The sequence below is a fragment of the Corapipo altera genome, unplaced genomic scaffold (genome assembly GCF_003945725.1).
Source record: "Corapipo altera isolate COAL_440 unplaced genomic scaffold, ASM394572v1 22, whole genome shotgun sequence".
NCBI lineage: Eukaryota > Metazoa > Chordata > Aves > Passeriformes > Pipridae > Corapipo > Corapipo altera.
The window spans coordinates 3296052-3311649 of record NW_020884886.1 but is presented as its reverse complement, the minus strand read 5'-3'; the positions used below and the strand labels follow the sequence as shown (position 1 = coordinate 3311649).

Below are 15598 nucleotides of genomic sequence, written 5' to 3'. Positions count from 1 at the left end.
GCATTTTTGGATTTTGTTTTGTTTTGCCTAGGGGTTTTTTTCAACCTCTTGAATGGAAAGTGGAAGTGATGGATAATGTCTCTAGAAAATGGTGCTTATAAATAATTATACAAGTATAGAGCAATAATATAAAATAAAATAATACTCAACATCTTACTAAGGAACACTGCTTCTAGGAGTTCATGGCTCAGTTCATAATTTTAATGTAGATCTAGCAGTTCGAAAAAAGAGGCCTATATATGGAATACATTTCCTTTACTTCTTTGGAATTATGATATAATACAAAATTATACATTTCATTTTGTAGATTTTTATAACTAACTCAATCTGTACTTTTGCTGAAGCACCCTTCAAGACTATAGCCTAATCCAGTAAAAGTAAGAAATTTTTTTTATAACGTGATTAAAGAAAAAATAGATTACTGAAAAGTGTGATGTATGTATTTCAAGTTTATTCCAACCTGACTAGCTAATTAATATTTTCATTTAAAACAAGATAACCTAAATAACAGCAATAAATTCACAATGAAGTCCATTAAAGACTCACCTGTGAATTTTATTTATGTTTTTATTGTCTTGGTTTTAAGCATAGCACTGAAAAGGTGGATAAATCAGGCTACTACTGCCAGTCAACCTAGTCTTTATGGCAGCCACATATTAGATTAAACTACAGAACTATATTTAACCTGAGAAGATAGGGTCTCATTTATGTAATCCTACTTTAGGAGCTTCTAATGAGTTACTGCAGCCTAACCCAGATATGCCTGCCAGCAAGTTCCCTGCTCTTTCATGTCAACTCAATGATGAGAGTACAATTTCATTGTAAAAATTGCTGCACAGCACAAAGAACACTCTTGTTAAACACGGTGATCATCAATATAATCAGTAACCTAAAAATAAACTTCTGCCTAATTTAGCTCATATTTATAACACAAAAGCTTTATCTTTATTTGCATTGTATTTGCTACACATCCATAGTCAGCGTTACTAAGAAGAGATTCCTGAGGCAGGGGAATAACTAGTCAATGGAATTAGATAAGTAAAGAAATTGATAAGTTTTTTGACACTAGAGCATTCACAGAGAGAGCAGATGCCTACATTTACAAGTCAATGAACACAGGCAGAAATTACTGAAAGACGCTTCAGGACTCAAATCATATGTTAAGTGAGTTATTACCACAGTGGCCTCTTTTTGCCTTGAAAACCTTCCGACAAGAATGCTCATCCATCTTAGAAACGTCTTCATCTTTTAGAGAGCATCCGCTGAGAGTCAGGCTCCCCCAGCTGTGAGTCCAGCTTCCCCAGCTGAGAGTCCTGCATCCAGCCACCTGCCTCGCAGGCACATATGGAACGTGGGGATCAGCGGGGGCTGGGGCAAGTGCCGGTCACTCCGCAACATCTGCCCACTGATCCAAAGTGGCATTAATGAAATGCTAAGAGCAGTTTAGTTCACTCCTTCGTGCTGAAAGACAGCTGTAGTGACAAAAGGTGTGTGCAAAAAGCAACGCATTAGATGGTAAAAGGAGCAGGGAAAAGGAAGAAGCTGTTCAGAACACGCTTTTTGACCCAATTCATCTACTGTAAACACCTTGCCAAATACAATCATAGTACTGTTTGAAATCAAGCACAGCATGAAATGCAAAACAGCAATGTAGGAAACAAGAAGGCCCAACTACAAACAGAAGAAATAATTAAGAAATAATCATTAAAATTTGTCACTGCATCACGTTTCAGTGCCTGCTGTTTCTAGATTTGGTTGTGTTTAGAAGGTTGTTAGCTTGAAGTTCATGTCAACAAATGATCATAATGCAAAAATGATATATGTATTAAGATAGTTTGAATTTCAATGTCACTAGTTGCTTTCTCCACATGATGTCTATTGATACTGTATATACAGGGAAAGCATTAAAAATGCATTTCAAAGAGATGTAGTTTCTGATCATCACATTTTCTCTGGGGCACTAGGATGCCTTTCTCTGTTATTATATCTGGTCCACAGATTTCAAGATTCAGAGGACAGCAACTATACCAGGCACGTAGACATGGCATTCCCAAAACCAAACAAGGCCAATAGACCATAAACACAGTATTTTGGCTTCAAATGCTAATTATTTCCCTGCAAAGCTAAAGCTAAAGTCCAGTGGAAAGTTCTTTTACTAATTTGGCTCTTCACAAAGGAAACAATGAGGTGCCTCAGAGATAAACAGTTTACATTTATTTTACTTAAATATTTTATCAAAAAATTTGATTACAGGAAAAAAAACAATAACAAATAATGTACTCTGTTCTATCAGAAAATTTCGTATTGGCTTGGTTGTTCACATGAAACACATTAATTTTAATGCAGCTCAGTATGGAGAGAGGGAGCCATGAATCCTCCTACACTGACCTGGTCATTCGGATGAACTGCACAAAAGGGGCCAGGCACTGAACCATCTCACAAGCACGTTTCACTTAGGGCTTTGTGTAGATCAGATACTGCACGAATGGATGAAAGATTGAGAAGGAAAGTCTAAAAGACAATTTTCTGTAAATGCGGCTTTGATAAAGACTGACTTTTAGTATTCTTCTCAAGCTCAAGAAAGCTAATCTATATGTCCAAGAAGCAAACAATACAATTATTGGAAAACCTGGCATTAAACAATGACTCAGCATGTTGACTGAGCCTCAAACTCTGAATAAAAATTTAAAACATATTTAAAATTTAGAAGGGTGGTTACACTCACTCAAAGACAAAAACAAAGTAGTAAGCTAGTAGTAAGCTGACTAAAAGCAAAAATCAGAAATTAGAAAAAAAGTAACTTGCTATTTAAAGACAGAAAAAGAAAGAAAGAAAAAAGGTCACTTTTCTTAGTGCAAGGGCAATTCAGGAAAAAAGTCATTAAACAAAAACACTCTGTCAATGCTCTGTAAATTTAAAGTAATCCAACATAACATGAGCTTCAAGAAAAAGCTGATGTTGAGTTCAGAAATTCCATGCTTAGCACCAGTAATGTCATTATAAAATATGTTTCTTTGGCATTATAAGGGTAAATTTGAATCTAATTACTAACATGTATTATTAAAAATTCATAATATAAAGACATTATGAATATTCATAAAAGTGCATTACACAAATGTACATAAAGATGATCTGTGCAGACTGAAATGTATAGTCTCTCCTACAAAGGCAGATAATCTCAGTGGAAGAAAAGAAGCAATTATGTAAAAAGGAAACGTAGAATGAAACAGACATCAGAAAAAGATTAAATTCAAGTTACACAGGAGACTAATGTGCTTCATGAATAAAGAAGGAAGAAAACTTCAGTAAGTGAGAAATCATGCTATGAAGAAAAGAGAGGAGGTGTATCAACTAAGTATACAATAGTATGCAGATTATTGTACGGAGACATGAAACATCAGAATATAAATTCTACTTATCAAAAATAGAATGAGTTTTAGCCATGTTAGAAAATGCAAAGTTGAGCTCCCACTTACAGATCAACACTATGAACATGCCATTTTCCTGCTGGCTCAGTATCTCATGTAGAAGGACGACAAAAGAATTTATTCCTTTCCTGTCATGTGGATAGGCAGAAGGATAGCTAAACAACCACCAGTTTTGAGCACACTGCTTTCTGCCTTATCAGGAACAGGATGATAGTTTTGTCTCCTTGACATACTTCCATAGCCAGTACTCCAAACACAGAAGCAGCAAATCAAATTCCCCTGGCATTAAAAGAAATAAATTTCTGCACAGAGACTATTATTCCCCACACATATACTCAGGAATGGAAGCAGAGTCAAATTCTGATCCAGCTGGCAGATTGTCTCTTTGCTAGTTGCAGTAGTGTAGACATCAATTCTGAACTGCATTGTGCAGCATCACTACAGGTATACCCAAGGCATACCACACAAATATACAAGTCTGGCTACATTCTGCAGGTTAAGGCCCCTGTGCCCCCCAGTGTTATTAGAAATGCTCTTTTTTCTTCCTTGTATTAAAAAAAAATAATTGTTTACGTGATTTTCAGCACAAACACCACAGCAGTCTACTCCAATATTACAAAACCAGAGAAAGAAATGCAAAATTTAATTGAATTGCTTACGTAATGAAGCTTTGATATTTAATTGATTTACTCGAAACTGTAAATTGCTAAAAACAAAACATTATTTTAACCTGACAGTCCCATTGAGACCAATATTGTAAGCTTATTCAAAGCTGTTTATGAGCAGAACTAACAGCATGCAGAAAAGATACCTGGGATCCAGAGCTGGGTTTGAACCTCTGCTTGCCATGATTATAGGATAAAGCTTCATTTTCACATTTGCATAGGTATTGCCCAGTAGAGTTTGAAGCCCAGATGACAGAACCAAGGGCTGACAGTGTTCAGTGCCACTCTACAGCTCTACAAGCCAGGATTTCCGGCAACTCATTTTCCACATTCCTCTTGGACTCAGCTATTTATTAGTTTATGTGTATTTAAACAGCCTTTAAGTCTTCAGCCACACAGCTGGCACCATTTCTCTGACATCCTCCTCACCTAAGTCAAACAACTCTAGATAATACATTGCAGAATATTGGCTAACCAGTGCCTCACAAAACCTGCTTGCTCCAATGTGATCTATAAGCTTCAATACACCAGAGAAGATGGTGCTGGGATAGGCTTTAAAAATATCTGAAGAAATAAATAGTCCTTAATGGACTGGATAAAGTCTCTGTAAAGAGATGTCAAGCTAGACAGCATGTGGTCTTGTATACTGACTGTAATTCAAAGGGACAGAAGTGGGCAAGGAGAGGAAAGCAGGAACAAGCCAGGGGATCTGCAGTCAGAGGATTGTGAGTGGGTGTGCATGACCAGATTGCAAAGGGAACCAGTTTTGCTGTCAATAAGCCATAACATCTCAGTTGAGCATACTGAAAACATTTACCTGAAAAAAGAGAGGAAACAAATCTGGAATGACTGGACAGTTTTCCATAGAGCTGGAATTATTAATAGTCACAGAAGCCTTGTTCAGGAATTTCAGCACGTGTTACAAGCCATCTCTCTGCTCCTGATCTTTTGACTGACCAGTCAATCAATTTTATGTGTTACCTGGGAAGAGTCACAAGACAAGGTAACTCCAGTGTATCACAGGTCTCTAAGTTGAGGTCTTGCTAAAGCTCATATGGAGAACAGGCCTGCAGTTTGCTTCAACAGATTCAGGACACAATCAGGCTGAGTCTCATCTCCTCGAAATTTACTTTAAGATGAAATGTTTATCATCTCCATAACAGTGGCTTTTACAAAGATAAAAAGTGAGGTCTTTTTTTCCTCTGGAGCAACATACGTGCCATTTACATAGCAAGTTAAAATGAGGACAGCAATGTCCATGATCATGTTCCAATAGTGTTTGTACACAGTGTCTTCAGCCCACTAAATGCATGTGGCATGCAGTGTTTCCACCAAAGACCTTGAAGCCAAGCACAGTTTCACAAGCTAGAGCAAAAATTAACAAGAAGGTTCTCAAAACATTAAGAAAGACAATCTGTTACTCAGAGAAAGTTAAATCCTATTTGCCAAAAACAGATAAGAAGACCTCAGCACCCAATGCACAACATCTGAGAGGGAAATATTGCATGTATACACTGTAAGAATTCCCCTGCTTCAAAGGCACAATTGTTTCTTGTCATCCAAAATCTGCTTGGGACTGGGATATAATAAGTATATACCACCTGTCCTGCACCCAAAGGGTCAGTCTATCAAGAATCTACAGCAATTATCAATACTGGCAAAATCATACCAGTCGACAACTCCAAGGTTCAGAAACAAACAGAGAATTGCTTGTGCATCTCCAGTGCCTTCTATATAATCAGTCCACCCTCTGGAAAACTTCATCCAGGCCTGACATCTGCCACCAAATAGAAAAGACTCAGAGAGCACACGCAGTTTAAAGCCAAACACATCAGTGAATGAAGACTAATGCCCCCCAGAAACACTGAAGCTTACTGAAAAATGCTAAGGGAGAAGTTCTAGGGCAGTTCAAATGTGAAGGGCTTAGGTCTTGAACCGACAACAAAACTAAGCACAACCAACGAAGTCCTAACAACACAGGCATGGATGATATAAAGCTTTGTGACACAGATATTCACAGGTAGGTTTAATGAGCCTCAGAACTACATGACAACTTGATTGAATTTATTCACATTTTAATTCATAAAAGTACTCTGTTAGTTTTATATTAACATATAAATAGAATACTATAGAAGAAGTCTGAGTACTTCATCAATTACTAAAATTTTGGTCTGTGGCCCCAAAGTCACATTTATCTACTAAAATCCTTAAAATATATACAAGTACCAACTTACAGTCCCATTTTTCAGGGCAGGTTTTATCAGTCAGAAACACTTGCAGCATGGGCCATGCTAAAAGCTGGGGAAAAAAATCCAACGTTTAAACTTTACTGCAGATTAAAGAATGATATACATATAATTAAAGCACCAAAACTGTAGCAGCCCTTCCCATGCACAGAGGTCACGGTCACAATGAGTGCAACTACTACCGTGAACCCCTCTGCCTTGACCAGTTGTTATTTACATCCAGTGTAAATTCAGAACACATGCAATAAAGTTGATGGATGTATGGATAATGGATACATGTTATACAGACTGTAACTGAGATTAGAATCAAACCAGTCATTATCAAGAGGGTTCTTACTTTTCTGCTTAAAAAAGCTAAAGCCTTTGCAAGAGAGAAGCCCTGAAAACAGTTTTATCACCTATGGGGCGGGGTGTATCTCAGGCAACACAAAACAAGAAAAAGAAAAAATAATTTGTTTAATTCAAACCCCACTAAAATCAGAGTTTCACATTGTGCAGTTTCATTGCTAAAGAATGTATCTCATACTTAATGATTCCTTCCACATTAAAAAAAAATCAGAAAACAGAATGACATGTGCAGAACATCCACTCCTCCATCACGAAAAAGCACAACAAAATAAGAACATGTAGCATTTTGACATCAACAAAGCTGCCTACATAGACGCCCACTCTTTCTTATTTTCTCTGCAGCATACTCTTTTAATTCGCTTATCTCCTTCTGCATCTTTCTCAGAATTCTTGACTTAACTACTGTCCATACAGTTTCTTCAGACTTGTTTTCACATGAAAACCAACCATGGAAATAGTTATTTTCTTACAGACAGTTCAGAACACTACATCCATTTTAATTCTTCCCTCTCCCAATATATTGTAAACCAATAAAAATTATTTCAGAGTATCTGAAATAACTAGAATTGGAGAGTTATTCCACAGATCTTCATGCTGTGACAGATTCACACATTTGGTCCCACCTCCCAGTGAGGAGCTGGCAATTACAGCATTCCAGTGCAGGACCATGGATTTTTTCCAGCTCCCTTACTCCACATGCCAGTTACAGCTGATTGTGGCAGCTGAAACAGCAATGCATTTTTGCATCAGATGCACAAAATCTAAAAAAACTGGATATGAGAGAGCAAATGTGCAGTACACTTTGGGCATTTTTTCTGCAAATGAGAATTATCATTCTTGACAATCATGATATTTAAGGCTCTGCTTCACTGATATCCAACAGAATTTTAGATTTACAGATCTAAATCTGTAAGAAATGCACAGTGTTTATTACCTCAAGTGATATGAGAACACATCCCTCTAAAGGTTTTAGATATTCCTCTGCTTTGTGTGAGAAAACAGCAAATAATTAAAATCCTGTGTTGCTTTTGTGCTGTTTCAAGGATTAGCCTCTGTCAATTCCTGGACAATATATACATTAAGTACACTAAGTACTCTGATTAGAGCTTAAACGCTGTTTAAATCAGACACATCTCCAATACATCCCCTTGCAAAGCATAGTCTGTCATCATTATGCAATTATGTTATAGTGCCAGCATGCAGGAATCTTCTGTTTCACCCGGTGCGTCAGATACACTGTCTGCACACTCATTTAGCTGTATGGTAATCCTTGGAGTGTTTTCTGAGTGCACAGTTGTGATTGGACACAAAATTCTCCGCATTTACTGTTTTTATTCTTAAAAGCCACAGCTTTGTTACTCAATACCTAGATTCCTAATAGCTTGCTAAATAGACAGACTAAATCTAGCTCAGATATATCTAAGCATGGCTGTGGTCATGGTTCCCCTCTGTGATGCAGAAATAGGCATCTACTTTCTAGACTACAAGTCATCTAGGAAAGGCTACAGTGAAAAGATAGAGAAAAAAAGCAGAAAAAGAAAACTCAAAATATTTCGGGCTTCCTTACATAGTGGTCAAAAAAAATCTGCAAAAAATAATATATACACAGAGTATATATTACTAACACAAAGGCAGGGTTGGTACAATTAGCTGAATGCAGGAAAGTTTCAGGGTTTTACTGAAAGAGGCAGTAATAACACTGACCTCCCAGCTGGCAGAATGTAGAATCTAAAAAGTCCTAAGAAATTTTAACATATGATGGCAATCCATTAAAAATAAACAAACAAAGACACACCAAAAGTCAAACCAATCAAGTAAACAAAAAAACCCTATCACCAAATCAAACTAGAAAACATTAATAAGGGGACATAATGAGATGTCAGGAACAAAAAAAAAATGGTCCAAAAATACTCACTTTTCAAGGTAACTCATAGCAAAAAATTCAAATTCATGCCATTTATCAGTGAAACTTGATTAAAAATACAGAAATGCTCATCTAACCTTCCCAGTCAAGTATATACATCTCGAGTTCTGGAGCAGCAGATTTATCTTTGAGACTTCAACTGTTCTTACAAATGCAGTTTGAAATTGGCCATCAAATGCAAAAATTAGTCATAGGAGACTGAGAGACAGCAGAAACATTTAAGTCTCATTTCTGTAGGAAGCCAGGCTACAGCAAATGTAATTAAAGTTTTTAGTAAGTTTGCCACTTTACTAAAATACTCAGAATTACCAGAATAGACACTAAGTGTTAGGGCACAGCATCCCATCCTCCCTCCTCATTCTACATGGTAGTGGCCAAAGCCTCATGGAAAAACTAAAAGGATGATTATCTTGAGAAGGATTATGCTGCACGGAGAAGCTGAAGTCTGCCTTTGTGAGAATTAAGTCCATCATCCCCACTGGTCTGCTGAATTATTTTCTTTTACCATAGTGCAGATAGAGCATCACCTTGCTCTTTCTTAAAACAAGTGAATCTCAAAGAATGTCAGTATAAGAAGGTGGCATAAAATGTACTTGCAGATCTTTCTTTTTGGCTTAAAAAACAGGGAGTCCAGAAAATTATATAAGAGGGAAAATTACCACATTCTTTTTTAAGAAACGAAGGTCTGCTACACTAAATTAGCAGAGTATAATTATAATACAGTCTATACCTAACAAGCTTAGCAATGAATGATTGAGACACGATCTGTTCTACAGGAAATGCCAAGATGTGACTCAAGTAGATCAACATAAGGTCAAAACATTGTGAAAACATTGTGAAAGTGGTGCTTTACACCTCGATGGGGAAAAAAGGTTCTTAGGGTTTCATCTTTGCTTTCTAAGCAATTTAGATAAGGAACACAACACACTGTCTCCATCCTGGTAGGAACAACAGAGTGTTTACAGCCAGATAGTCCAGAAAGAACTATATGAAGGAATTACTTCAAAATTATAGAAGTATTTACGGCTTAGGGACTCAGATAGAATGAGAACCACTGTCTCACAAAGTAAAACCCCCACCATAGAAACGTACCCTGATTAGACTCAGGAAACACATGCATCCCATTGCCACAAGTATAAATGTTGATAACAAGCTTGTTCAGAGACTCAGTAGTTCACAAGAGCATAAGGCTTATACCTTTGGGTGGCAGTTCAATTGCAAGATAGTGAGAAGAAATGCAAAATATTGGACACTTTTTTGCATAAACAGAAACATTACAGTGCAGTAAATAAACAGCTACCAGATGCTGGATACTGATGTAGATAGAAAACAGAAAAAGAAGATAAAATCTCAGGCTCATAATCAACAACGTTTTGAAAAGTCTTATTAAAATGGTCTATTTTAGATAGATAAGATACTCCTTGTTCTGATTGTTGAAGAAGAGAATTATGGCAATTTTGAAAGAACCCATGGAAGATTGCTCTGCAGTGGCTCACTCTTTTTCTCACCATATAAATAGTAATAACCACAATAATAGCACCTCAGTTTCAATTACACCAACATACCACTTGGTCCACTTCACCTTAAAATAAATGGATAATGTTAGGATTAAACTTGAGACCATTATACTCACAGGGGGAAAATTAAAAAATCACTTCCTCACCTGCACAGCAAGGTCAAAGCAATGAGATATGCAGACAGTGCCCATAATAAAGGCTGGCAACTACGTTGACTTCAGCCAAAGGGTTCATTGAGGTTCCACCCAGGAAGCCATGCATTTCATCTGCAGCACATGCTGAGCGTCAGTGCCAAATCAAAAGTGAAACTGTGAAATACAGCCGGGTGGCTCTACCGACACTTCCGTACTGAATGGAAAGGTACCAGTCTCATAAGAGCAACTAAAAGCATTCAATACTAATGTCTTGCCAAGGACAACTGAAATGGAGGGCAATTGTCAGTTATCCAAGAAGACGAAAGTTAAGTTGAAATGGCAGTAAGAAATATGAAAAACATGCTTTCTGATTTTCCTTCCTGTCAAGGTAGGGTGCTAGAAAGTGGGCAACATGTTGTAAAGATGTACTAAAAGTGAGAAGAAAAAAGAGCAGAAACCTCAAAGAGTTATGAGACACATCTTGATCCTCTACAGTTGTGGTTACATTCAGCATTTAGTAGGGAACAAGTAAGCAACACATGAACAAATACACATTGGGCTGTTAAGGTAAATAGTGCCTCTCTTAATTTTACACTGATTGCAGAATGCCATCAGACTAAATATATAGATTTTTAAAAACATCTGCAGGAAACAAATTAGCTAATGTTTACATCAAAATTCTCTTATCAGAACAAAACAAAGGGCCTTTCAGGCATCTTTCACTAAAAACAAAATAAAGCCAAAGCAAAGCAAAACAATGTTGACTGTGCTTTTTTGAGGATGATATAACCAGTATAAAAAAGTCCATTCACTGTTTCTAAACATTTCACCATTTAAGTGATTTTTGCTTCACTTTCAGACTTTCACCTCCAGAAACTGGTTTCAGTTTATGAAGTTATTCACCATGTTAATAAGACAGTATGTTTTTATATAACGTGTATTAGGCACCTCTCTCTTAAAACCAAGAAAATGCAGAGAGACAAATTAGAAATTACTACTCTATATCTTTGTCTTCACTGACATATACTTTCCCATTGTGAAAACAATACACAGTGACTACAAGTTTCTGTGCCTAACAAAACACCAAAAATAAAACAACAAAATTCACATTGTATTTCACACTATATCAAGCACCATATCCACCCCTGTCTAACTTAACAGCTGCAGGTGCGAGCTTCCCAAATACATTTGGCTCTTCCTTTGCATTTATGCATGTGTTTCAGAGTCTATATGGTAACGAAGGAATGCATCAAATCCAAAGGTAGCTGTGGAATTAAATGACACATCTATGAGGCTGGTGTTTTGCTGAAAGAAAAAGAGGAAGACGTCACACAGCACATAGCAGAAGTTTCTCTTCAGCTCCCATTCTTATTAGATGAACAAAGAGATGAAATACGGCAAGTAAGGAAGTAACCAACCAAGTTTTAGCAATCTCTAAGAAACACCTACAAAAGCATTCCCTGTGCTAAAAAAAAAGTTCTATGATTTATAATAGTGTACAAAGGATGGAAGTATCACTGAAAAAGACTGAATAAAAAATTAAACTACTACTGTGTTTCCATTTGGCCCCATTGACAATAAATCTATACCATTTTTATTGAACTACTGTAGACATTTTCCCTATTACTGAAGTCAGGGTTGATAACATTTTATATTTTAAAAAATCTTAGCAAAACTTAAACAGAAGTAAGTTACAAAATTTGTATGCAGGCGGAAGACTTTTCAAGATGGAAAACTCCCACTTTTTTAGATCATGAACTCATGACATTTTATTGTGACCTGTGAATAAACTATGAAACAATGGTCATAAAAGCATTTTCCTTTCTAATGCTGAGTAACATTGCAATAAGTACTGTAAGTCAGCAACTGTTTTAAGTAGGGAATTTTTTTAATGAAAAACAAAAGAGATGGAATGCGTTTGTGCATATTAGTACACAAAGCTGCAATTAAGGTTGAATACTGTCCCTTCAAAATGAAGTAGAACAGAGTTAATGAAAGTTGAAGCAAAAAAAGAATAAGAATTGCAGACAAGGACATGAGGAAGGGTTTGACGTTTTCTTTGCTTGATGGCAAAGAAACTTTGGTTCAAAATTAATAAATTACTAGATAAATAGAGATGCAGTAATCAGTGGTAACTGTCCACATCTCCTCTTAGATGGAGGCAGCATACAACAAACTTTGCTTCTATGCAAAGGGGCAATCCAACCTCACATTCTTTAATATTTTCTGTTCCCTGACATGTATTTATGCCAGTGCCATCTGGCCTTACACTGTACAGAAATATGGCCCAGGCCCAATTCTTTCCTTCATATACTTGCTACTCCCGCATCTATTTTCTATCATAATTTAACTGAAATGTTCCACAAGAAAAAAAAATATACATGAAGATAACTATAAACATTTACATACTAACAAATAATATTTAAAAGCAGCAATTGACAGGGATAAACTGTAACAAAGATGGTGCTGGGGACACAAATGTACTAACTGTGGAAAACAAAAAGTGAGCTTGAATGAGATGGATGTGTAAGAGAAAAATCCTGAGGAACCTCTATTCCATCACTGTGTACTGAGATTAACATTTTACCAGAGTGCATCTCTTCCCAAGTCAAGCCTCATTTATTTCCAATTCTTGCATTCCCATAACAACGATCTAAGACACTAAAGGAACATACATTTAAGAGGAGAGCAAGCATTCCCCAGAGCATTTCCAAAAAGCAAATGGAAATAAAAAGCTTTTATATGAATGCAGGAGAGCTTAAATATGTTAGGGAAATCTCTACACCAATGGCCTCTTACAGTACTTTTATCTCAGCCTGTAGCAGACTTAGGCCCCAGTGTCTCATTGAAGGAGTTCTAGGGCTGGCCTCCTTGAACTTGCAGAGCACCTCTCCAAACAGTGGCCTCTCCACCCATAAGAACAATCACTTCTTCTAGAAGATCCAGGATTCTTGGCCCTTCCGCTTAAACCTTCAAAGTATCTATTCACTTTGTATTAACAACCTAACCACCTGCACCCATCCAGAAACAAAATCCCAAACCTCAAAAGACCCCACACTACCGCAGAACAAAAACAGCATCTCAAAAGAAAATAAGCAGAACTTAAAAGTCTTTATAAAAATCTTCCTGCCTAAATGCATCACGAATTAGTGTGTCTTATAATCACAAAATATTTATTTTCATCAGGCTTTGGAAAACCAACACAAAGCATATTCCCCCCCTTGCCATAGAAAACCTGAAACAGAAGCTGGCATCTCACAGAGATGAAACACAGCAGACCCTAATAAGCATTACAGAATCCAATTTCTGCATAAATACATATGCACATCAAGCTTACTGTCAGTGAGACCAACCATGTAAGAAGAGACATTACTGCGTACACATGATGGGTCCTAAGCAGAGGGCAAGCATCTCATGGAGCAAAACAAATCTTGGAATGAAGTGGGACTCATTTTCTTCCACTCTACAAAATTTTCTAGATTTCCTTCTAATAATCGTACCCATTTTAAAATAAATAAATACTATCCGTTAAAATTTGCATAATTTCTTGGGATTGTTTGATTAGGCAGTGTGGTGCTTGGAAGTCATCAGTCAGACCAGTAAATAAGGACTGATAATCTGTAAATACCTAACAAAAATAATTCTTGCTTGTTAGTTAAACCTATGTCCACTTCATCCTCTCTCTAATTTAGTGCTCCTGCAAATCTTCAGTGATTTGCAGGCCTAGCAACTGCTTTAAGGGCTGAGGGAAAGAACTTTTCTCAAAATCTCACCCATTAACTAGAACAAACCAGTCTTGATGGGGAACCAAGTGAGAAAAATCACAGTGTCTGCAGATACTCCTCTCACCCAGCCTCCCCAGAGTGATCTGTTCCCTAGTGTTGCCATAGAAAACGGAAAGGAAGCCTCCAATTAGGGACGAGGTCACATTTAAGCAGAGATATTATATAAATATCAGCCAGCCAGCACCCTGCAAAAAAAAAAATAAATAAAGGCCTCATCCTGCCAGTTCTCCGGGGCAGGCCTCGGGTTTGCTCCTGGAAGACCCCTGCCCGCAGGGCTCGGCTTGCAGGAGCATGTGTAACGCTCCGGAGCCTGCCCTGGGGGACCCCCCGGCACCGCCGGTACAGCCCGGGACGGGGGCGGGCGGCAGAGCCGCGGCGGGGCCGGGATGCTCCGCACCGCCATCCTGACCTGCCGCAGGTCCCGGCGGCTGCGGGACCGTCCGCGGGGTCCGGCGGGGATGGGGGAGCACAGGCAGATCCTCCGCGGCCGCGCCCCGGCCCGCTGATGGCTGCGGGGGAGCTGCGGGAGGGCGGGGGCCGGCGGGGCAGAAGCCGCCTCGCCTCGCCTGGGCACAGGCAGCGCCCAGCCCCGCCAAGGACCGGCCGTCATTCCCGGGGCTTCCTCGCCCGTCGAGTCACCTGCACGGACGGGCGAGCGGAGCGGGACACGGCCTCGCCCCGCCCCAGGATGCACTTTTTTTCCCCTCAGGCACCTCGCACGACCAAAGTCTCCGAGCGCGACAGCATCCTCCATCCATCTATCTATCCATCCATCTATCCATCCGTCCATCCGTCCGTCCGTCCGTCCTTCCTTCATCCCCCCCCAGCCCTTCCCCGCGTCGCCTCCGCATCCCCCACTCGTGCCTCCCGCCGCCGCCACTCACCCACTCCGCGGCCGACGAGGGCGACAGGGCCCGGCCAAGCCCTCGCCCGCTCCTTCCCCGGGAGGGACCCGCTGTGGCGATGCGGACGGAGCAGCGGAGCGGCGGCGAAGCACCGCCCGGCAGCCGCACCTCGCTGCCGGCGCCGGGTCCCTCCCCAGCTGTCACCGGCGGCCCGCCCTCGGGGCGGTGGCGGCCGGGCCCTCCCGCAGCCCCGCCCCGCTGCCGCCGCCGCCGCGCCGGGGAGCGCCGGCCGCCCGGGATGCTCGGGATGCTCGGGAGCGCGGCACCGGCGGCTTCCCCGGGGGCTCCTGCTCCGGGAACCTTGCCCCGCAAACCAGGCGGTGTGCGCGGGGCTACCTCAGGTGTCCCCTCACTCGCCTCCCCAGTTCCGCAGGTGCGGGGCACGGCCGGCATGGAGCGATGAGGAGGATGTACCCGTTTAATTTTTTGTGTTGCACCCGACCGTCGCACAGAAGAATTAGACGCGGAATTGCCAGATTAACTCGTTCGCACTCACTATCCGTGCCAGACGCCTGTAAACCCTAATGCCATCTAAAACCTCGTTGTTTTGTAAGGATGGAACAGAATAGCAGCCTGAGGCTCCTGGGCCCAGACTTTGCTGTGGGCTTCAAACTAGACTGACTCCTCTGCACCAACATACGTTGAC

General features: G+C 39.8%; 1 protein-coding gene across 4 annotated transcripts in view; it reads right to left on the bottom strand.

Moving 5' to 3' along the window:
- Positions 1 to 15034, bottom strand: part of JAKMIP1 (janus kinase and microtubule interacting protein 1) — a 155853-nt gene extending 140819 nt beyond the window's left edge. The window contains exons 1-2 of one of the 4 annotated variants that reach the window (XM_027642642.1): positions 14932 to 15028; positions 14088 to 14232 (exon numbers count right to left, since the gene is read on the bottom strand). The gene's annotated coding sequence lies outside the window, so the exon portion shown is untranslated. Of the gene's footprint in view, positions 1 to 14087; positions 14233 to 14760; positions 14781 to 14931 lie in introns of those variants that run through there. The other 3 variants (XM_027642641.1, XM_027642649.1, XM_027642643.1) reach the window with 3 other exon arrangements.
- Between the last annotated feature and the right edge of the window lie 564 nt (positions 15035 to 15598).